The sequence below is a fragment of the Triticum dicoccoides genome, chromosome 5A (assembly GCF_002162155.2).
Source record: "Triticum dicoccoides isolate Atlit2015 ecotype Zavitan chromosome 5A, WEW_v2.0, whole genome shotgun sequence".
Taxonomy (NCBI): Eukaryota; Viridiplantae; Streptophyta; class Magnoliopsida; order Poales; family Poaceae; genus Triticum; species Triticum dicoccoides.
In genome coordinates, this window is record NC_041388.1 from 220,216,626 (window position 1) to 220,242,217 (window position 25,592).

Genomic DNA, 25,592 nt, shown 5'->3' on the forward strand with positions numbered 1-25,592 from the left:
TAGCATAATCTACGGTGGGTGAACAAATTACTATCGAGCAATTGATAGAAAAGAGAATAGTTATGCGAATATGTAGGCATGATCATGTATATAGGCATCATGTTCGTGACAAGTAGGCCGAAATGATTCTGCATCTACTACTATTACTCCACACATCAACCGCTATCCAGCATGCATCTAGAGTATTAAGTTCATAAGAACAGAGTAATGCATTAGGCAAGATGACATGATGTAGAGGGATAAACTCAAGCAATATGATATAAACCCCATCTTTTTATCCTCGATGGCAACAATACAATACGTGCCTTGCTGCCCCTGCTGTCACTGGGAAAGGAGACCGCAAGATTGAACCCAAAGCTAAGCACTTCTCCCATTGCAAGAAAGATCAATCTAGTAGGCCAAACCAAACTGATAATTCGAAGAGACTTGCAAAAATATTTAAATCATGCATAAAAGAATTCAGAGAAGAATCAAATATTGTTCATAGATAATCTTGATCATAAACCCACAATTCATCAGATCTCAACAAACACACCGCAAAAAGAATTACATCGAATAGAACTCCAAGAGAATCGAGGAGAACTTTGTATTGAGATCCAAAGAGAGAGAAGAAGCCATCTACCTAATAACTATGGATCCGAAGGTCTGTGGTAAACTACTCACACATCATCGGAGAGGCTATGGTGTTGATGTAGAAGCCCTCCGTGATCGATTCTCCCTCCGGCGGAGCACCGAAAAAGGCCCCAAGATGGGATCTCGTGGGTACGGAAGGTTGCAGCGGTGGAAATAGGGTTTCATGGTGCTCCTGGATGTTTTCAGGGTATATGAGTATATATAGGCGAAAGAAGTAGGTCGGTGGAGCTACGAGTGGCCCATGAGGGTGGGGGGCGAGCCCACCCCCCTGGGGCGCGCCCTCCTGCCTCGTGGCTTCCTCACTGCTTCCTTGACGTCCACTCCAAGTCTCCTGGATTGCGTTTGTTCCAAAAACGATCCTCAGGAAGGTTTCATTCCGTTTGGATTCTGTTTTATATTCCTTTTCTGCGAAACACTGAAATAGGCAAAAAACAGCAATTTGCACTGGGTCTTCGGTTAATAGGTTAGTCCAAAAAATAATATAAAAGTGCATAATAAAGCCCATTAAACATCCAAAACAGATAATATAATATCATGGAACAATAAAAAATTATAGATACGTTGGAGACGTATTAGAATGCTACCTGACATATTTATCCATGTAATTCTCTTTATTGTGGCAAGAATATTCAGATCCATAAGATTCAAAACAGAAGTTTAACATTGACATAAAAACAATAATATTTCGAGCATACTAACAAAGCAATCATGTCTTCTCAAAATAACATGGCCAAAGAAAGCTATCCCTACAAAATCATATAGTCTGGCTATGCTCTATCTTCATCACACAAAATATTCAAATCATGCACAACCCTGATGACAAGCCAAGCAATTGTTTCATACTTTTGATGTTCTCAAACTTTTTCAATCTTCACACAACACATGAGCATGAGCCATGGATATAGCACCAAAGGTGGAATATAATGGTGGTTGTGGAGAAGACAAAAGGAGAAGATTGTCTCACATCAACTAGGCGTATCAACGAGCTATGGAGTTTCCCATCAATAGATATCAATGTGAGTGAGTAGGGATTGCCATGCTATGGATGCACTAGAGCTATAAGTGTATGAAAGCTCAAAAAGAAACTAAGTGGTGTGCATCCAACTTGCTTGCTCACGAAGACCTAGGGCATTTTGGGGAAGCCCATCATTGGAATATACAAGCCAAGTTCTATAATGAAAAATTCCCACTAGTATAAGAAAGTGACAAAATAGGAGACTCTCTATCATGAAGATCATGGTGATACTTTGAAGCACAAGTGTGGAAAAAGGATAGTAACATTGTCCCTTCTCTCTTTTTCTCTCATTTTTTATTTTTTTTATTTGGGCCTTTTCTCCCTTTTTTATGGTGTCTTTTTTTTCCTTTTTTCGTCCGGAGTCTCATCCCGACTTGTGGGGGAATCATAGTCCCCATCATCCTTTCCTCACTGGGACAATGCTTTAATAATGATGATAATCACACTTTTATTTACTTACAACTCAAGAATTACAACTCGATACTTAGAACAAAATATGACTATGTGAATGCCTCCGGCGGTGTACCGGGATGTGCAATGAATCAAGAGTGACATGTATAAAAGAATTATGAATGGTGGCTTTGCCACAAATACGATGTCAACTACATGATCATGCAAAGCAATATGACAATGGTGGAGCGTGTCATAATAAACGGAACGGTGGAAAGTTGCATGGCAATATATCTCGGAATGGCAATGGAAATGCCATAATAGGTAGGTATGGTGGCTGTCTTGAGGAAGGTATATGGTGGGTGTATGGTACCGGAGAAAGTTGCGCGGCACAAGAGAGGCTAGCAATGGTGGAAGGGTGAGAGTGCGTATAATCCATGGACTCAACATTAATCATAAAGAACTCATATACTTATTGAAAAAATCTATTAGTCATCGAAACGAAGTACTACGCGCATGCTCCTAGGGTGATAGATTGGTAGTAAAAGACCATCGCTCGTTGTTGGTGTCAAAACCGGCGGATCTCGGGTAGGGGGTCCCGAACTATGCATCTAGGATCGATGGTAACAGGAGACAGGGGACACAATGTTTACCCAGGTTCGGGCCCTCTCTATGGAGGTAATACCCTACTTCCTGCTTGATTGATCTTGATGAATATGAGTATTACAAGAGTTGATCTACCATGAGATCGTAATGGCTAAACACTAAAAGTCTAGCCTGACTATGATTATGAGGATGTATCTACGGACCTAGCCCTCCGGTTTATATAGACACAAGAGGGATCTAGGGTTACACAATTTCGGTTACAGAGAAAGGAATCTTCATAGTTGGTCGCCAAGCTTGCCTTCCACGCCAAGGAGAGTCCCATCCGGACACGGGTAGAGTCTTCGGTCTTCCTATCTTCACGGCCCAACAGTCCGGCCCATATCCAATAGGTCGGACGCCCGAGGACCCCTTAGTCCAGGACTCCCTCAGTAGCCATTGAACCAGGCTTCAATGACGAGGTGTCCGGCACGCAGATTGTCTTCGACATTGCAAGGCGGGTTCCCCTTCCCGAATACTCCAAAACAGTCTTTGGACGAAACAAAACGTGTCCGGATCTACAACACAAGTACCTCACGCAACCGAGGAGAGCATAATATTTCACGAGTCCAACCTACTGACAACTTTTGTAACGTGACATCATGTTTGCCCGGTTGTTATTTCAAACCGTTCCCTGTTCCATGTTTTGAGGCATGGTTTTTATTTGCTTGTTCTGTCGAAGCAGAGATCGTGTCCCCTTATTGTGGGATCCTCATTAATACGAGCGTGGGTAACCCAACCGTTCCACTGGAAAGACTCCTTGGGAATAGGCAGATTTTTCAGGCTTGGGAGGAGGCGTTCAATACCCGTTGCCTTTATAAAGGAACCAAGGACCATCCTTTTACGCCAAACCTATCCTCATCCTTTCCAACCTCGAGTTCTAGCACCCAAGGTTCGACTTCGTTGCTTCAAGCTTCCCCATCATGTCCGGACCCAGCCCTCAAGGCCGATGGGTGGCTTCCTCCATCACATAGGAGGATATTGCAAAGCTTCAGGGGGCCAGATACCTGACCACGGAGATCCACCACAGGCTCCCTGCTCAAGGACAGGTTATTCCGACCCCCAGATCTGGTGAGATGGTCGTATTCATCTCTCACCTCGTCCGAGGGCTAGGGTTCGCTCTCCACCCCTTTGTCCGGGGGATAACGTTTTATTACGGACTAGATTTTCATGATCTAGCTCCGGATTCGTTCCTTCACGTCTCGGCGTTTATTGTCACGTGCGAGGCCTTCCTCCGAATCCCCCCACACTTCGGGTTATGGCTCAAGACCTTTAGTGTGAAGCCAAAGGTAGTCGACGGGGAACAGGTGGAGTGAGGCGGTGCTGTAGTAAGCCAGCTTACCAACACTCCCTGGCCAAAAGGCTCTTTCACCGAGACTTCCAATCAATGGCAGCGAGAGTGGTTTTATGTTACGGAACCCCGTAGCACCAAGTGGGCAGCTACACCTGCATTCCGTTCCGGCCCTCCGTTACGGCCCTCTGTTACGGCTTGCATCATGGGTCAATAGTTTATGAAGTGCGGACTCTACAGAGCCACATCCGAACCCTCCTCGAGAGGGACATCGATCTTGTAAACGTGATTCAAGTAATGCTAATCCACCGAATCCTTCCATGCCAGCGTAGGCCTCTCCGCGTGTGGGAGTTTAATCTGGAAGGGCTACGAACCCTCCAACACTTCTTCGGCTCTACGCACAAAGGAATGTGGAAGATGTTTTTTTGGGAAACGGAGACATTGGCTGGACACCACTGAAGACGTCGGCCTTGACTACAACCGTCCGGATACCCCAGTAAGCACTCGTCTTCCGAACACTTTGTAGCTAAGTATATCATAATACATTACTGAGAAAACCATCTTCTTTCAAGGCTGGATAAAGAAAGCGGAACTAATTAGGTGGTTGGCCCCCCTTCCAGAAGCCTCAGCTGATCCCGTATTAAAAAGGATGCTGGCCCCGGCACCATACCAGATGTCTGTGAAGGAGGACAAGACGGAGAGCGGGAGGACCAAACAGGGCCTCTGTCCTGAAGATATTTTAGACGCCGTGTCCGGGGAGATGAAAATCCCATCGCCTGAAGGCAAAAGTAAAGGAGAAGCCAACATTCATTCCTCCTATGGTAAGAAAAGGGCCGTCTCCGAAGATTGGGGAGAAAAGGATCCCAAGCGAGGCAAGATGCCCCTGTCGGGTGGCTCGGGCTTGAAGGACGACATTATCACGCAGTCCTCCACTGAGGACAAGCCTAAATCGTAAGCGAACAAGGGTGTTTTACACATACCCCGTTCCTTTCATGTGACCAGGGTAACATCTAAAATGTATGTTTTTTGCAGCTCGACGCACAATCTTTCTCAACAATCATCTTCCTCGAGAGATCTTCTCCCAGAGATGATGGAAATCGAGACGCCTCCACCAGTCTCCTCGCCCAATAAGGCGGATTACTTCGAGGTGCCAGCCCGGAGGGTCTCTCCTGATCCGCAAGTGATGCGAGGGGTGACGAAAACACGAATCGAAGATGATACTTTGGTAGCCCAGGGTCGAGGGACCAATAAAGGCCCTGGACTGTCCGTCTTTTAGCCGAGGACAACTCTAGGGGCGAATGAACGGATCCCTTTGAAGGGGGGCCATGCTGCTATGACTGCTTCCAGAGACCTAGAAACGCCGGATATATTGACAAACATGCTGCAACAAGCGTCTGTCTCCGAAGACCATCGTACCTTGATGGGTACGGTAGTTAAAAAGGTCCTGTCCATGAAAAGAGTATTGAATGAGGCCTTCACAAGCCTGCTAAGAGGTTTCGAGGTCTGTGTTGTAATGCTTTCAATTGTGTTTTATTCACAAAATACTCATATGTATAGATAGTAGGCCCTGAGACTCTAATAGGCTTCCCAAGGGAGGCAATCAGAGGATCAAAAATATTTATCCAGGAAATAATCTGACTACTTGGAACACAGGCTATTACCTTCCCTGCAACTGCCCGATCCATGGAGGTTGCGGATCTGCAGCGGAAGATTGATGAGGCGGATGATGACATCACGCTGATCAATAGGCCTCTTGACGAGGCGCAAGGTATGTTTTTGGGTCAGCCAATATATTTATGCATGATAACATGAGCATGAAGCTAGAATTGTATACTGAGACATGCATAACTACAGATGGTGCTGCTGCGGTAGAGGCCCTTCGGGCTGAGCTTGTCCTTGCCAAGGAACAAACCCGGATGAGTAATTTGGCTGCCCATAAGGCGACTGAAGAGTTAAAAACCAAACAGGTTGTTCGGCACCAGTGTGAGGAAAGAATTACTACCATGGCATGCAAGCTGGAGGAGACCACCGTCCAGTGCGAACTCCTTGAGAAGGATAACAGGGCCAAAGCGGACAATCTCAACAAGGCCTTACAAGAGGTGAAAGAAGCACGATCTGAGTCTAGAGCGGCTCGGGAAGAGATCCGACAAGCTGGGGAGATAGTGGCTAGTAAGCCTTTCTTATTACAAACGAAGTTCGGCGATCCGAAGTATTCCCTGCTTAACCAAATGTGGAGTTCTCCGGACACCTTTTTGGACCTGCCAAAGAGTGCCTCCGATGCGTCGCAATTTTACCAAGTGTAGGAAGGGTATGCCACGGAGAAGCTTTTTTGGTCACAGTTCGGCGCTCCAAAGCGTCAGTTGTTACTAAATGAAAAGATGGCCCAATGGGCCGAGCTCCACAGGATGTCTGGTTCCGCCATGAAGGACGTCATAGTCTGGTTGTGGCCTACTGAGCCCATTCTGAATAGTTACTTCGGTTTTGTGCAGCGGCTTGTGGATGCGGTGCCGTGTATCGACGCCATTAAGCGTTCAACGTGCATTGAAGGTGCACGGATGGCCTTTTCCCATGTCAAAACATACTGGGCCAAGATGAAGGCCATTGACGTTGTAGCGAGGAGTCCCCTTAAGGGTAAGGACCATCACGCACCCGAACACTATTTCGAGGACATCTTAGAGGGTGCCCGCTTGATAGAGGGTCAGTGCTCGAAAGATATGATATTTGAATGAAATGAATTGAATTGTAAAAGACAATATGATGATAATATTATGATTTTTGCTTAAAAGCTTTTGGTTCCTCCTATGCGACCGTTTTCGCATAATCTGAAAGTCTTCTAGTCGTCGGCTTCAGCCCCCATGTGGAAAATACGGGGGTGTTCCGAAAAGCACATGATGACTCTTAACCCAGCGTCTTGGTCCATGAAGGAGGTGTCAATGCGGTGAACGAGGCAATTAGACTATAGGGTGTTAACACTTTCACTTAGCCATAGGAGTTTTATGGTGGATCTACGATATAAACCCTGGTATGTAAGTTGTTATCCCAATGTGGTGCATTTACATGTATGACCTCAAGAAAGGTCCTTCGTGTAATACGGAGGGAATCGCGAAAGATTCTGATAAGTCGTCGAGTGGTTGACCAGCTCTCGCCGCATCATGATAGTCAGTTTTCGGCTTTCTCTACTGAGGTGCTCGCCTGGGTAAACCAGGGCACAATCACTGTAGTTCTCCCTTTACTACCTTAGCCGATAGAGCGGAACGTAACGTAGCAAGCACAGGAGCCGGGCAACCCAACTATGGACCCAAGACATGATTCGAAGCTGATGCATATAAGGCCAAACTCGCGACGCCGAAGTATACTATAAAGCTGTTCGAACTTATTGGTAATTTAGTTGTTCCCATATCGAGCCCTTGTCAGGGCGTGTGAAATAACACAAGGAGCAAAATATAGTTTTTTAGAGAAAAGTGAATACGGGATATAGATTATATTCACTAGAACTTGAATGACATGCCAATCATTGTTTTGTATATAATAACGCCACGAACTTGGCTATTTGTCATGCCAAGGGTCGACGGATGAGGTAGAAGGCACTTTACAGCCTCACAAAATAGAGAGTACGGTCTAAAAAGGTTGTTTTGGACCTCCTGTCGCACGTCTGCGCCGCCTTTCCTCAATGAAGGGGCTCCTTAAAGGGAGTAACTTTGGATGAATGTACAAACCAGAACTCTGATGGAGTCGGTGAGATGACCAGCCTATGAGTCACCTATGATAAAGGATAAAGAAAAAAGAAGAAAAAGTGGTCAGAAAAGAATTGAAAAGAAGGGGGTTATAGAGGTACTTGTAAGCCCATCCGTATTATGCCTCTGCCGATGCCCATGGTATTTTAAGTGCATATTTATGTATACGCGGTATGGATTTCGCAGGTGTATGAGGCGGATGGCGGAGGCCGAACTGCTTGTCCAACTCCATAATTGGTCAGTCTTGCTGAATGGATATCGGCGGCTTAATGGCCGACAAGGTATGCAGTTTAATAAGGCTGACTTGTACTCCGACTGGAGGGAACGTAGTATGATCCTCAGTCCGGAGGGCGTACGTCTCATGCTCCTCTGTAGGGGCGTGCGTCATGTATACCATGTTCACTGCTTTTACCTCAGGGGGAAATTGCTTCTGACTCCCGGTATTTGGGTGGTGAATCTCTTCGTCATCGCTATCACTGGGCGGTCTTTTCCCCTTGTGTTCAGCGTTGAGCTTGTCGGCCTGCTTGAAGACCCAACAGCTTCTGTTGGTGTGACTAGCTGGTTTATCGGGGTTGCCATGAATCTGGCAGGGTCGATCAAATATCTTGTCTAAGGTGGATGGTTCATCTCTGTTTGCCTTGAATGGCTTTTTCCGCTGACCGGATTTGGGGCCGCTGAATCCGGCGTTGACCGTTGTGTCGCGTGTTCTTTCATTATCATTGTGTCGTTTGTGTTTGCTGCATCGAGGTTTGCCATTGCCATTTCGGACTTCGGAAGTGCCCGGATTGTTGGCGCTGTTGCTTCTACGAGTGAGCCATATGTCTTCTCCCGCGCAAAAGCGGGTCATCAAAGCAGTAAGGGCTGATATGGATTCTGGTTTTTCTTGACCGATGTGGCAGGTGACGGTGTCCTAGACTAGGGGGTACTCAACACGTCATCTTCCGAACAGGTGTATCGGGCTGAGGACCCCCATGGTGGTTCACTATTGGGCCAGTTCGGATAACCCATGCCGCATACAAGGAAGACTCCACAAGACTTGGCGCCCAAGACAAGGACTCTCCTAAAACCCTAGGCCTTCGGTGTCTTATATAAACCGAGGCCAGGCTAGTCAATAGACAATCTTATATGCATTAGATCAATCTCATGGTAGATACATGTACCCTATACTATGCCCCATATGACTATAATAAAAATCAGGACGTAGGGTTTTACCTCCATCAAGAGGGCCGAACCTGGGTAAAATCCCGTGTCCATGTTACCATTGCTCCAAGACGCCTAGCTTAGGACCCCTACTACGAGATACGCCAGATATTGAACCAACATTGGTGCTTTCACTGAGAGCCTGCTGGGCGTCGGCCACGGTTCGTTGGGATTCTCATCTACATCGATTCTGACCTAGCTGATCGAGATTGAAAGAAAGTTCGGTGACGGCATGAACAAGGTGATATTCTTCTGATTAGATGGTTCTGCAATGAATAATTTATTTCAAACCATATTGCTGGTTCGCACTAAATCTTCACAGATCAGAAGTTTAGGCGGTCGTGTCCATGAGCGGCAGGCGCCACCGATCCCTGATTGTCCAGTCATGCACACGTTGTGGCCGGATGGTCGCGAAGAGCGCAAGTGCACCAGCCGAATACTATCACAACTAGTGGTCAAATCGGAGATGATCGGCCGCCACCTTTTTTTCCTCCACCGGCTGAAGTCCGAGGCCAAGTTCCTTGGCCGATCTCCTGCTGCTAGTATGATTCCCATAAAAAGGGAATCCACTCCACATAAAGCATCAGGGAAGTTATTCTATTTTGGTATTATTAGTATAACCGCAACACGTTCTTCGAGATCTAATCTAATCAATGCATAGTGTGTCTTAGCTTGTCTTTTCTAATTCATGTAAGGCCAAATCTAATGCTTGATTTTTTGGTTGATTCTTTGTCAATTGCCGCCGCAACTTGTCTTGGAGGACGGTCTAGTTTAGTATTAGGTCATCTGGGATCTTGAAGAATTTCCTCTTCGGTCTACTACGTGCAAAATAGTTCCATGATGGCTTTGTCCGCTGCCTAGCAATGCACCAGGTCCGAGGTCTGCTGCTACTGGCAGCACACCCATAGGCGAACTATACCCCGTGCTATGGAGGCGATCCGACCAGCAGCGCTCCATCCATGGAGATCACACACACACGAGTACTTTTCCCGCGGAGCAGTAACACCAGGCCAGCATGGGTCGTCTATGCGGCAACTTACAGGGAGATTCAATCTTTCCTTTTTTTCTCTTTGTTTAATACTTATTTAATTAAAGATGAGGCAATCTACGCTTTTTAACTCGTGATCTGTCTCACATGTACCTTTTCACGTGCTGAATTGATTTGACCTTGGCAAGAGAAGGAGTAATATACTACTGCATGCTACTACCTACATTGCGCCGAAGAGATAGTGCAGAAGCAGTACCCTAACAGGGACATGGCACCATGGCAGCACACGACACATGTTCGGCACGGCTCAGGTCGTCCGTCTCCTTCGGTCTGCTACAGTCGTCGCTGCTGGCGTTCAGGTTCTATTTTTCCAAATTATTCGTTTAGCACTATTATACATAGAATATTTTCTATTGGCGTATACTACATTATTTTGGCAGAGAAATTCTACCGACGTTGTACCTAGCGTCGATACGGCCAGCTCCTCCATGTCACTTGGGCAGGCCGACCTTCGTCGACATCGCCGTGCCACAACACCGTCGCGCCGTCGAGCTAGCCTCAGCGCCCAGGCCATATTTACCAAACTTTTTCACTTCGCATAAATTAATTATGCACCTTTTTTTCATTACTATTATTTCTTGGTTGCACTACTTTGTGTGTGCAGGCAATCTATGTAGGTTGGGTCGCGCTAACACCTCGGCAAGCCGAAGTCGTCGTCCCACCAATGTCGACCAACGCGTCCCTGTGTCGGCTTTTTCGCGTTGCCACTCTGCTGGGCTGACCTTGTCGCCCAGGCCATATTCATTCCATTTTTTGCTTCACTTAAATTAACTAAGTAGAAGAATTATATATATATATTATCATTACCTTTGTCTGTTGTTATTTTTGGCTTGCCATATATTATGTGTGTAGACAATTAATTTTTGCTGCGTCACGCAGTCACCTTGGCTTACGGAGTCGTCCTCTCGCCCCCATCAACCAAATTCCACCGTCACCATGGTGTGATACCCTGTGTTGCCATTATCGCGTCGTCGCTTTATCAAACTGACGTCCACCATGCCGACCTGTGACGTGGGGGCTTCATTATCACGCTGCCAAACTACTCTGCCTCCTCGGCGGGACCGGGGGCTTCGCCTCGGCACTTCGGCACTATCGTGCTATCACTTCATCAAGCCGAGATCTTCGCTCGGGTACGTCAAGACCGGTTTGGGCGTTGGGACCTTGAGCCGCTACAAGCTCGTCCACGTCACACCAAGAACATTAACCAGCTAAGTCGCTTTCATGCTCAACAATTTTCTGTTTTAAATTATGTTCGGTTCGACCAAGCTTTATACTTTTTTGACAAAAAGTCGTTTGCGAAAAACTTTCTTTGTCAAAACCTTGTTTGTTACAAACAAATTCAAATACCCCGTTTACTTGGGGGCTTCCTTTCTGAAGCCTTTCCTCTTGCATATGATTATACTTGTATGGCTTCGTTTCTTGTTCATGTATTACTCCACAATATGCACCATGTTGACTTAAGTGTTCCTCAAGCTGGGTTGCCTTACTCTTGTGTTTACCCCTACGTTCCCGATTGTTCGGCTAGGGAGTAAAGGGAGCACCTATGCGATTGTCATGATTGGGTCGTCCGAGCTCGGGCCTCAGACTGGGTGAAGCCGAAAGCTAGCGCTCTTATTGTTTTCAACCATGGTCGGCACACAACGGAACTCATGAATACAAAAAATCTATTGCACAAGTCTCATAGTAACAATGAGCAATCGAAGAAAGGTATCGGTGGAGGTACTATTTTCTTCAAAGATGCTTCTTACACTTCGTCAGTAATATGGCATAAGTTCCCCGAGCGCGCTTTGTCTGTTACAGCCTTATGGCCTGATTGCCTGGTTATCGGAAACACCATCGATATTCTCGACAGGTGGAGTACATAACACTTTTTGGCCCTTGACCGAAGAGGGAGAAGCCGATGGTCAGTTAAGACACATTTAAAGTTCGGATGAACACATATATGATATAAGTACTTCGGTACATACACTCATTATAGATAAAATTCTTTTACCCAAGTCGCTCGGGGGCTCTTGAATTAGTATGAGTCATTTTTATTAGTCAGTGCACAGTCTTTTTCTACCACTCCTTTCTCGACTCAGGTGTATGATCAATAGCCGGGTAGCCTGGTTTCTCTCTAAAGCCGCTCGCGTTTAGTTTGCTAAACTGGCCTGAGAAACACTCCGCCTTCGGGATAGGGAGGTTGAAGCCGAGGGCTAACCCACTTGAAGTCTAGAGATTAGATGTGTCATGTCAAAGCACGACGAAAGTATAATTTTAAGACCAATTTCATATTGGCACCAAAACATCTTGATTCAATCTAGACGTAAAGTTTTTTATGCATGTTCGTTGGCCTTTTTTTTGAGCTTATAACATCTTTCACCTATTTTATGTTCAGGAAGAGGGACATTCTCTTGGTTGAGGTGTTCGGCGTGAAACTCTTTTCTAAAACCATAGTTCGGCATCTTTCCTGCTGAACTCCACCTCGGTGTTGTGAAAACATACATGACAGTTGAACTTGTTCCTGAGGAGGTACGATCCTAGGGTCGGCCATTTTGCCCAACCCAATTCTCGGGGGGGGCTGTTGCATTGACAATCCAATCCAGACAATTTAAGTGCAATATAGTTTTCGAGGAGATTATGATCCTCAGGTTGGTCGGCCACACCCAACCTGAGTCTCGGGGACTTTGCACACCACTTTTTGTGTCTCGAAGTATTCCATCGAGCTAGGAGTTGATCCTCAGGCCGATTTTTAGGTGCATCTCAGGGGCTACTGGGATCAGCGGTCTTATGTCATCCTTCAGGTGCATCTCGGGTTTTAGACCGATACACACCTTGAGGGCTACTGGCTATATATCTCGGCAAAGAATAAATTGCACCAATCAAAAATATTGACAAAAAGTCGGCCCGCAGTCGGGGTGGTGCACCACCTCGGAAGCAGTCCGGCATAAAGCTCGTGCGCCAGTGGCTGGCTCCATAGAGGGCATTTCCGGCATTAAGCTCGGCTAAACTCCTTCAACTTTTTTGAACCAAGGTGATCTATGACACCTCGGATATAGTCCAGCGTTGGACTTCGGATACAGTCCAGCGCTGGAGCTCGGATGCAGTTCGACGTTGGAGCTCGGCTGTAACAATACTCTTCGGATACAATCCGATGTTGGAGCTCGGATACATCCCAACGTTGGAGCTCGGAAGCGGTCCGGCGTTGGTGCTCGGCTGCAAAAGATACCTTGAATACAGTCCGGCGTTGGAGCTCGGACGCAAGAGGACACTGCCGCCCGGGAACAACTTCAAACCCGAGGTGTGGCCTAAAAATAACAAGGCATTGATAAAGGCCGGAAACTTAAAGGTCTCCTGGGATACCCGACGTGTAAACTCTTCGGATTTACTTTGGCGATCCTCAAGATCGAATATGAGAAGATTTATTGAACCAGTTTTCAAGACCGATGACCGAAGATGAAGAATAGTTCAGAAGAATCAAGGAGCGTCCCCAACTTGAAGACCGGTTCAGGGGGCTACTAACGGTGTCCTGGACTAGGGGGTACTCAACACGTCGTCTCCCGAACAGGTGTATCGGGCGGAGGACCCCCATGGTGGTTCACTATTGGGCCAGTTCGGACAACCCATGCCGCATACAAGGAAGACTCCACAAGACTTGGCGCCCAAGACAAGGACTCTCCTAAAACCCTAGGCCTCCGGTGTCTTATATAAACCGAGGCCAGGCTAGTCAATAGACAATATTATATGCATTAGATCAATCTCGTGGTAGATACATGTACCCTCTAGTATACCCCATATGAATACAATAAAAAGGAGGACGTAGGGTTTTACCTCCATCAAGAGGGCCCGAACCTGGGTAAAATCCCGTGTCCATGTTACCATCGCTCCAAGACGCCTAGATTAGGACCCCTACTACGAGATACGCCGAATATTGATCTAACAACGGGTGAGCCACTCGTCCCGTACGCTGTGTTTGAAGGCTGCTAGGGCTTCCGCGTCCAGACAATCGACGATTTGGTTCTTTTTAACTAAGAACCTAGTCCAAAGCTTCCTGGTTGATTCTTCGGGCTGTTGAACTATATGGCTAAAGTCATCGGCATCTGGTGGCTGGACATATGTGCCCTGGAATTTGTCGTGAAATGCGTCTTCCAAATCCTCCCAGCTGCCAATAGATTTTTCGGGCAGACTGTTTAACCAGTGCCGAGCTGGACCTTTGAGTTTTAATGGGAGGTATTTGATGGCATGAAGGTCATCGTCGCGAGCGATATGGATATGGAGAAGGAAATCCTCAATCCATACCGCGGGATCAATTGTTCCATCATATGATTCAATATTTATGGGTTTAAACCCGTCTGGGAATTCATGCTCCATTACTTCGTCTATGAAGCAAAGAGGGTGTGTGGCGCCTCTATGTTGGGCCACATTGTGACGTAGCTCTGATGGAGTCGGTCTGCGGTTTTCGGCCCGAGAGTGACTAGGCTTGTTACGTCCGACTAGATAGCCGACGTCGTGTGTCGGGGCACGTCCTCGCGATCCGTAGATCGATATGGTATGTCATGTTTTGTTGTCCAGGTCTTGTCGAAGGTCATATGTATGACCTCGAGTTGTTTTGCCTCTGCCTTTATGATGAGGCGGGGCTGGCTGGTGTTTGGCTTGGGTTGCCGCTTTATCCTGACCACGTGGTGGTTGGTCAGCCGCATTATGCGATGGTGGTATGTGCTCAGGCGCCTCGTCGTCGAACTGAGGCAGTAATTTGCGCTTCGGGTAGCTTTTGGCTAGGCGCTTGAGGCCATGTTCTTCGGCTGCCAGGATATCAGTCCATCTATCATTGAGCAGATCTTGGTCAGCTTGAAGCTGCTGCTGCTTCTTTTTCAGGCTCCTTGCAGTTGCTATTAGCCAGCGTTTAAAGCTCTCCTACTCCTGAGGTTCCTCCGGCACGACGAAATCCTCGCTGCCGAGGCTCGCCTCATCCTTGGAGAGCGGAAGATAATTACTGTTCTCCGAGTCTTTGTACATGGCCTATCCATCAGGGCTAACTTGCCCGTCTTCCCGTTCGTTTTGTACAGCAGTTGCATCGACGGGGTCTTTGTTGCCTTCGGCACCTTCCGGAGTGTTATTTTCCCCTGTGCCAGTATTGTTGTCTATTCCATGATGTGACTTAGAGTGATGCTGCTGACGTCGGTGTTTTGGTTGTATCACAGGAGGTTCGTCCTCAACTGGATCTTCTTTCTCATCGTTGTTGGTTCTTTTAGGTGTATCCACCATGTACACGTCGTAGGAAGAGGTGGTCGTCCAGCATTCGGTAAACGGCGGGTCTTGGCCCGGTTCCTCATCGGCATCGTCGTCCATACCATCGATATCTTCAAAGCCGTAGTTGAGCGTGTCGGTTAAGTCTTCAACAGTGTGTATGAAGTGGGCGGTGGGTGGGAAGCAAAATTCTTCGTTATCAATCTCCAGTTCGAACCGGACACAGTTCGTCTACGAGCCCCCCGCTAAGGATAGTGCTCTTAACGAGTTTAGCACGTCGCCCAAGGGCGAGTGTCGGAAGATGTCTGCGGAGCTAAATTTGACGATCGATGACCGATCAAGCTCGACGTACGCGGATGCACAAGGTTCGGAACCTGTAGCCTGAGACGAGTCCGTAGCTCCGATGATATAGATGTCACATGGAGTTATGTTTGTGTGCGGCTCCAACACCGCTGAGTCTGTGGCTTCCGCGACGGGTCGAGCTTCCCGTCTTCGGATGGCGCGATCTGCTCCGGATCTATGGCTAGAGCAGCTACAGGTACTACCTCCTGGGTATGGACTGATGACAAATCTAGGTCATGTTCATCATGGTGACAGGGAGCGGCTGTCGTGGTCTCGAATCCGTCAAAGATCAAGTCTCCACGGATATCTGCGACGTAGTTCAAGATTCCAAATCTGCCTGGTGGCCAGGGGCATAGCTTTCGATCTGCTCCAGATGGCCAAGCGAGTTAGCCCGTAGTGTGAAGCCGCCAAACACGAAGATCTGTACGGGGAGAAAGACTTCCCCTTGGACAGCATCATTGTAGATGATTGAAGGAGCCATCAAACCGTTTGAGGACATCACAGTGGAACTCTCAATGAAAGCACCAATGTCGGTGTCAAAACCGGCGGATCTCGGGTAGGGGGTCCCGAATTATGTGTCTAGGATCGATGGTAATAGGAGACGGGGGACACAATGTTTACCCAGGTTCGGGCCCTCTCTATGAGGTAATACCCTACCTCCTGCTTGATTGATCTTGATGAATATGAGTATTACAAGAGTTGATCTACCACGAGATCGTAATGGCTAAACCCTAAAAGTCTAGCCTGACTATGATTATGAGGATGTATCTACGGACCTAGCACTCCGGTTTATATAGACACAAGAGGGATCTAGGGTTACACAAGGTCGGTTATAGAGAAAAGAATCTTCATAGTTGGTCACCAAGGTTGCCTTCCATGCCAAGGAGAGTCCCATCCGGACACGGGTAGAGTCTTCGGTCTTCATATCTTCACGACCCAACAGTCCGGCCCATATCCAATAGGTTGGACGCCCGAGGACCCCTTAGTCCAGGACTCCCTCACTCGTCCCCGACCGCCACTCATAAGGAAGACAATCAAAAAATAAATTATTCTCCGACTTCATCACATAACGGCTCACCATACGTGCATGCTACAGGAATCACAAACTTTAACACAAGTATCTCTCAAATTCACAACTACTCACTAGCATGACTCTAATATTACCATCCTCATATCTCAAAACAATCATAAGGAATCAAACTTCATATAGTATTCAATGCACTTTATATGAAAGTTTTTATTATATCCCTCTTGGATGCCCATCATATTACGACTAAATTTATAACCAATGAAAATTACCATGCTGTTTAAGACTCTCAAAATAATATAAGTGAAGCATGTGAGTTCATCCATTTCTTCAAAATAAAACCACCGCCGTGCTCTAAAAAGATATAAGTGAAGCAGTAGAGCAAACGACAAACTACTCCAAAAAGATGTAAGCGAAGAACAATGAGTAGTTGAATAATTATGCAACTATGTGAAGACTCCTTCTCATAAATAAAATTTCAGATCTTAAGTACTTTATTCAAACAACAAGCAAAACAAAATAAAATGACATTGCAACTATAGCACATATCATGTGAGGAAGCAAAAACTTAGGCTCAACCAAAACTGACTGATAGTTGTTGAAGAAGAAAGGTGGGATGCCAACCGGGGCATCCCCAAGCTTAGATGCTTGAGACTTCTTGAAATATTTACTAGGGATGCCTTGGGCATCCCCAAGCTTGACCTTTTGTGTCTCCTTAATTCCTTTCATCTCGCGGTTTCCCTAAATCTTAAAAAACTTCATCCACATAAAACTCAACAAGAACTCGTGAGATAAGTTAGTATAAATCCATGCTAAACCTTATCATTCTCTACTGTAGAAAATCACTAAAATTATAATTTGACATTGCGTACAAAATTCCTCTACATATTTAAGAGTCCTATCATTAAATAGAATCATTAAACTAGCAAACATATGCAAACAATGCAAACATAACAGCAAGCTGTCTAAACAAGATAGTCTGTAAGGAATGCAAGAGGAATCATACTTCCCTAACTCCAAAAATTCTGAAAAAATTACCACACTGTAGATAATTTGTTGTTGCTAATTGTGTAAAAATTTGAAGATTTTATCATGTTCTGACTATTCACAAATATTCAAAACATAACAACAAACTTTCTTTTTTCTAAATTAGGAACATAAGGACTTGAAAAATAAGCATGGTAAAGGCTATACTTGACCTTTTTATTGAACTAAAAGATGCAAAACATTACTCTAAATAGAAGCAAGCAAATACTAATAAAATAAAATGACGCTCCAAGCAAAACACATATCATGTGGTGAATAAAAATATAGCTCCAAGTAAGGTTACCGATGAACTAAGACGAAAGAGGGGATGCCATCTGGGGCATCCCCAACTTAGGCTCTTGCCACTCCTTATTCCGTAGTCCATCAAAACTTTACCCAAAACTTGAAAACTTCACGACACAAAACTCAACAGAAAACTCGTAAGCTCCGTTAGTATAAGAAAGCAAATCACCACATAGATACAGTCAAGACAAGATTCATAATTTTTCTCACATGATGCCTACTGTACCATATCATTTCTACAATTTATATTAAGCAATATAAGCCATAGAAACTAGAAAACAAGAAAATTATGCATCGAAAACAGAATCTGTCAAAAACAGAACAGTCTGTAGTAATATGTAACTCACGAATACTTCTGTAACTCCCAAATCCTGAGAAATTAGGAAGTCCTAGTAAATTTGTTTACTACGAAAAGAATTAGTATTTTATCGCGCTTGTTCTAAAAATGAAAACTAATCTCCTGGGCGCAAAAGTTTCTGTTTTTCAGCAAGATCAAATCAACTATCACCGTAAGCCTTCCCAAAGGTCTTACTTGGCACTTTATTGAAACAAAAGCTATAAAACATGATTACTACAGTAGCTTAATCATGTGGGCACACAAAAACAGTAGGGGTAAATATTGGGTTGTCTCCCAACAAGTGCTTTTCTTTAATGCCTTTCTAGCTAGGCATGATGATTTCAATGATGCTCGCATAAAAGATAAGATTTGAAATATAAAGAGAGCATCATGAAGAATATAACTAGTACATTTAAGCCTAACCCACTTCCTATGCATAGGGATTTTGTGAGCAAACAATTTATAGGAACAAGAATCAACTAGCACAGGAAGACAAAACAAGCATAACTTCAAAACTTTTAACACATAGAGAGGAAACTTGATATTATTGCAATTCCTCCAAGCATATATTCCCCCCTCATAATAATTTTCAGTAGCATCATGAATAAATTCAACAATATAACCATCACATAAAGCATTATTTTCATGATGCACAAGCATATAAATTTTACTACTCTCTACATAAGCAAAATTCTTCTCATTCATAGTAGTAGGAGGAGCAAATTCACAAAAATAGCTATTATGGGATTGAAAATTAAAATCAAGATGACAAGTTTCATGGTTATAATTATTCTTTATAGCATACGTGTCATCACAATAATCATCATAGATAGGTGGCATGCTTTCATCATAATAAATTTTCTCATCAAAACTTGGGGGAGAGAAAATATCATCTTCATCAAACATAGCATCCTCAAGCTTGTGGCTTTGCATATCATTAGCATCATGGATATTCAAATAATCCATACTAACAACATTGCAATCATGCTCATCATTCGAAGATTTAGTGCCAAACATTTTAGTGCATTCTTCTTCTAACACTTTGGCACAATTATCAGAATCCTTATTTTCACGAAAGACATTAAAACGATGAAGCATATGAGGCAACCTCAATTCCATTTTTTTTGTAATTTGCTTTTATAAACTAAACTAGTGATAAAACAAGAAACTAAAAAAATTTGATTTGTAAGATCTAATGATATAGCTTGAAGCGCTAGCCTCCCCGGCAACGGCGCCAGAAAAGAACTTGATGTCTACTACGCAACCTTCTTCTTGTAGACGTTGTTGGGCCTCCAAGTGCAGAGGTTTGTAGGACAGTAGCAAATTTCCCTCAAGTGGATGACCTAAGGTTTATCAATCCGTGGGAGACGTAGGATGAAGATGGTCTCTCTCAAACAACCCTGCAACCAAATAACGAAGAGTCTCTTGTGTCCCCAACACACCCAATAGAATGGCAAATTGTATAGGTGACTAGTTCGGCAAAGAGATGGTGATACAAGTGCAATATGGATGGTAGATATAGGTTTTTGTAATCTTAAAATATAAAAACAACAAGGTAACTAATGATAAAAGTGAGCACAAACGATATTGCAATGCTTCAAAACAAGGCTTGGGTTTCATACTTTCACTAGTGCAAGTTCTCTCAACAAGGATAACATAATTAGATCATATAACTATCCCTCAACATGCAACAAAGAGTCACTCCAAAGTCACTAATAGCGGAGAACAAACGAAGAGATTATCGTAGGGTACGAAACCACCTCAAAGTTATTCTTTCCGATCAATCGGTTCGGCTATTCCTATAAGTGTCACAAATAGCCCTAGAGTTCGTAGTAAAATAACACCTTAAGACACAAATCAATGAAAACCCTAATGTCACCTAGATACTCCAATGTCACCTCAAGTATCCGCGGGTATGATTATACGATATGCATCACACAATCTTAGATTCATCTATTCAACCAACACAAAGAACTTCAAAGAGTGCCCCAAAGTTTCTACCGGAGAGTTAAGACGAAAACGTGTGCCAACCCCTATGCATAAGTTCACAAGGTCACCGAACTCGCAAGTTGATCACCAAATCATACATCAAGTGGATCACGTGAATATCCCATTGTCACCACAGATAAGCACATGCAAGACATACATCAAGTGTTCTCAAATCCTTAAAGACTCAATCCGATAAGATAAATTCAAAGGAAAAACTCAATTCATCACAAGGAGATAGAGGGGGAGAAACATCATAAGATCCAACTATAATAGCAAATCTCACGGTACTTCAAGATTGTGCCATATCAAGAACACAAGAGAGACAGAGAGAGATCAAACACATAACTACTGGTACATACCCTCAGCCCCGAGGGTAAACTACTCCCTCCTCGTCATGGAGAGCGCCGGGATGATGAAGATGGCCACTGGTGATGATTCCCCCCTCCGGCAGGGTGCCGGAACAGGGTCCCGATTAGTCTTTGGTGGCTACAGAGGCTTGCGGTGGCGGAACTCCTGATCTAGGTTATTTTCTGGAGGTTTGGGGATTTATAGGAGAGGTTGGAGTCGAGAACAAGTCAGGGGGCCCCATGGAGAGTCCACGAGGGACAGGGGCACGCCCTCGGGGGGTGGGCGCGCCCTCCACCCTCGTGGGGCCCATGGGACTCTCCTCCGGTAACTCTTCGTTACAATATTTTTTTTATTTTCCAGAAAAAATCTCCGTTGATTTTCAGCGCATTCCGAGAACTTTTATTTCTGCACAAAAACAACACCACGGTAGTTCTGCTGAAAACAGTGTCAGTCCGGGTTAGTTCTAACCAAATCATACCAAAATCATGTAAAAATATTATAAACATGGCATGAATACATCAAAAATTATATATATGTTGGATACGTATCAATAGCTTAGGTTTCTTGCCAAACCACAATTCATACGGTGTCGTCTCAATGGATTTAGATGGTGCCTATTTAACGTGAATGCAGTTGTCCCTAATGCATAACCCCAAAACGATAGTTGTAAATTGGTAAGAGACATCATAGATAGCACCATATCTAATAAAGTACGGTTATGACGTTCGGACACACCATTGCGCTGTGGTGTTCCAGGTGGCGTGAGTTGTGAAACTATTCCACATTGTTTTAAATGAAGGCCAAACTCGTAACTCAAATATTCGCCTCCGTGATCATATCTTAGAAACTTTATTTTCTTGTTATGATGATTCTCCACTTCACGCTGAAATTCTTTGAATTTTCAAATGTTTCAGACTTGTGTTTCATTAAGTAGATATACCCGTATCTGCTCAAATCATCTGTGAAGGTCAAAAAATAACGATACCCGCCGTGAGTCTCAACACTCATCGGACCGCATACATCAGTATGTATTATTTCCAATAAGTCAGTGGCTCGCTCCATTGTTCCGGAGAACGGAGTTTTAGTCATGTTTCCCATGAGGCATGGTTCGCAAGGATCAAATGATTCATAATCAAGTGATTCCAAAAGTCCATCCGCATGGAGTTTCTTCATGCGCTTTACACCAATATGACCTAAACGGCAGTGCCACAAATATGTTGCACTATCATTATCAACTTTGCATCTTTTGGCATCAATATTATGAATATGTGTATCACCACGATCGACATTCAACAAAAATAGACCACTCTTCTAGGGATCATGACCATAGAAAGATATTACTCATATAAATAGAAGAACCATTATTCTCTGATTTAAATGAATAACCGTCTCGCATCAAACAAGATACAGATATAATGTTCATGCTCAACGCTGGCACCAAATAACAATTATTCAGTTCTAAAACTAACCCCAAAGGTAGATGTAGAGGTAGCGTGCCAACGGCGATCACATCGACCTTGGAACCATTCCCGACGCGCATCGTCACCTCGTCCTTAGCCAATCTTCGTTTAATCCGTAGCCCCTGTTTCGAGTTGCAAATATGAGCAACAGAACCAGTATCAAATACCCAGGTGCTACTACGAGCATTAGTAAGTTACACATCAATAACATGTATATCAAATATACCTTTGTTCACTTTGCCATCCTTCTTATCCGCCAAATACTTCAGGCAGTTCTGCTTCTAGTGAACAGTCCCTTTGCAGTAGAAGCACTCAGTTTCAGGCATGGGTCCAAACTTGGTGATGTAGGGTACAACCCTAGTTGCCTGATATTTCACGGTTGGAGGGGATCCTACAAAGAACACGAGGGAAAAACACGAGGAGAGAAATCACTCAAACCAACAAGAACAATCACACATGTGCTAGATCCTCAAAACACAAAGAGATACACGCTCCGAATCCAACAAAGGATGATACATAGGGTAGCTAGTTTATCTCCAAAGGAGGTCTTGATGATATTCCCAGAAGGGGTCTTGATCCAAGGAGGATCTTCTCCGAAGAGGTGTCGGTCCCTCGCGGTGGAGTAGATCTGGATGGATGAGCGAAGCTCTATCTCACATATGAGCTAACACAACACTAACCCTAATACGGAGCTAGGGGACGACTATATGTAATCCAAGGGGTAAGTTGGGGATACATGGGGTGAAACCCCTTTCACTTCGCACAGGTAGGGCGGTAGTACCGGTCATGGGGGCGGTTGTACCGCTAGGAGCCCAGGTGCTGGTTCCTGAAGGTGTTTCTGAAGGGGCTTGGTGGTTGTACCGGTGTTTTGAGCGGTTGTACCGGTGTTATGGCTGTTACGGGGATAAACCGGTGTTGTAACGGCCTTGCACCGCTCGATCACAGAAGCTAGACCGGCAGTTGGGCGGTAGTCGAGCGGTTGTACCACCTGGGCGGTAGTTGGGCGGTACATGGGTGGTTGTACCGGGATTTCTGCACTGGGCACATTCTCTTCATGTTCTTGATGTCCATCTTGCGCCGTAACTTCTCCTTGGTTACTTCCTTGGTACCTAAGCACACAAAGCATCTCCGTTTGAGGTAGTAGCCATGTCTCATGTGGGTCAAAGGGGAGTTCAACAAGGAGAGAGTTAACCTTGTTCTTGATAGCCCTTGCACGCGCTCGTTTCATCGGTCCACGTGGTGTCTTGGGAGAGGAAGATAGGTCCATGTGGATGGCCATAGGATGCTCCGCATCATCCCCCCCCCCTTGGGAAGGACCCGACCTCGGATCAAAAACCTCATCACCATGGTAGGGAGAGAGATCTTTGAGATTGAATATGTCGCTCACTGAGTACTTGTCGCGCGGGATGTCAATCTTGTAGGCATTGTTGTTGTAGCGTTCTAGCACCTTGAAGGGTCCGACGGCTCGAGGTAGAAGCTTGGACTTGCATTCGTTAGGGAAGCGGTCCTTGCGAAGGTGTAGCCACACAAGATCTCCAGTGTTGAATATCATAGGGTGCTTGTTAGTGCTGATCTTGGTCGCGAGGCGTTGTACTTGGCGCTCGATGGTGTGCCTTGTATCTTGATGCACCTTCTTGAGATAGCTTGCTCGTGCACTCGCACCCATGTTGATGCACTCTTGTAGTGGTAGAGGAATAATGTCCAATGGTGACAATGGTTTGAAGTCATAGACGACCTCGAAGGGGGACTTGCCGGCAGTCGAATGTCTTACGCGATTGTAGGCGTACTCGACGATGGGTAGACACTCCCCCCACTCCTTGATGTTCTTCTTGATCAACATGCGTAGTAGAGTGGAGAGTGTCCAGTTTGTGACCTCCGTTTGGCCGTCGGTTTGTGGATGGTATGCTGAAGAGAACAAGAGCTTGATTCCGAGCTTGGCGCATAACGTCTTCCAAAAGTAGCTTAGGAACTTGACGTCACGGTCCGAAACAATCGTCTTTGGCACTCCATGTAGACACAGGATTTCTCTACAAAAAAGATTTGCAACATGTCAAGCATCATTTATCTTGTTGCATGGTATGAAATGTGCCATTTTAGAGAATCGGTCCATAACAACAAACACGGAATCCTTTCCATTTCTAGTTCTAGGCAAACCAACCAAAAAATCCATGCTAATATCCTCCCACGGGTGATATGGAATTGGAAGGGGCATATAAAGACCATGAGATTGAGCCTTAGACTTATCTTTGCGACATGTAGAACATTGGTTTGTGAAGCATGAGACTTCACGGAACATCTTGGGCCAAAAATAGTTCTTGGAGAGCGTAGCAAATGTCTTGTCGCGACCAAAGTGTCCCATTAGTCCTCCTCCATGAGATTCTTGCAAAAGTAACAAACAAAGGGAAGACTCGGGGATGCAAAGTTTGTTAGCTCTCATAAGATAGTCATCTTTGATGTAATAGTGTTCCCAAGATGTATGCGTCAAACATTTGGCATAAGGAATAGCAAAAGCAGGATCATGCACATATAAGTCTTTTATGTGCTCAAAGCCAATGACATTCAATTCAAGTTTAGTAACAAGCATGCATTTGTGGGAAAGTGCATCCGCCACAACATTTTCCTTGCCTTTGATATACTTGATGACATAAGGACATGACTCAATGAATTCACTCCATTTAGCATGGCGCTTGTTCAACTTAGTTTGTCCCTTAAGATACTTGAGCATTTCATGATTGGTATGGATGATAAATTCATGAGGGCGAAGATAATGTTCCCATTCATGCCAAACTCGCACTAAAGCATATAGCTCTTTGTCATAGATGGGGTAATTGAGTTGCGCTCCGGAAAGTTTCTCACTAAAGTAAGCTATGGGGCGCTTCTCTTGCGTTAACACACCTCTTATGCCATTACCACTAGCATCGCAATGAATTTCAAAGGGTTTGTCGAAGTTGGATAATGCAAGAACGAGAGCATGAGTAAGAAAATTCTTAAGCTCATTAAATGTGGTATCTTGGGATGGTCCCCAAAGAAATGGCACCTTTTTCTTACTCAAAGCATGCAAAGGTGAAGCAATGGTGCTAAAATCCTTCACAAATCTATGATAGAAACCGGCTAGACCAAGAAAACTATGCACTTATTGCAAGTTGGTTGGTTGAGGCTAAGTTTTAATAGCATTGATCTTAGATTCATCTACATGAACACCCTTAGAAGACACAATGAAACCCAAGAAAACAAGCTTATCAACACCAAAAAGGCATATGTCCATATTAGCATAAAGGCGTTCTTTTCTAAGAGTTTGCAACACGGTTCTAAGATGGGTGACATGATCTTTGAGAGATTTGCTAAACACAATAATATCGTCAAAATAAACCACAACAAATACATCAATATAGGTCGAAGAACAAAATGCATGACTTGCATGAAAGCACCGGGTGCTCCATCTTGAGTAGGACGAAGTGGAAGAAGAGCGGTTGAGCAACAAAGCATGAATCTCGTCCATTCTTTCATCATTCTCTTGTTTGTGGTCATCGAGATTGTTGTCGAAGTAGTCTCTTGTATGCTGCTCGGAGAGTCGCAAGTCG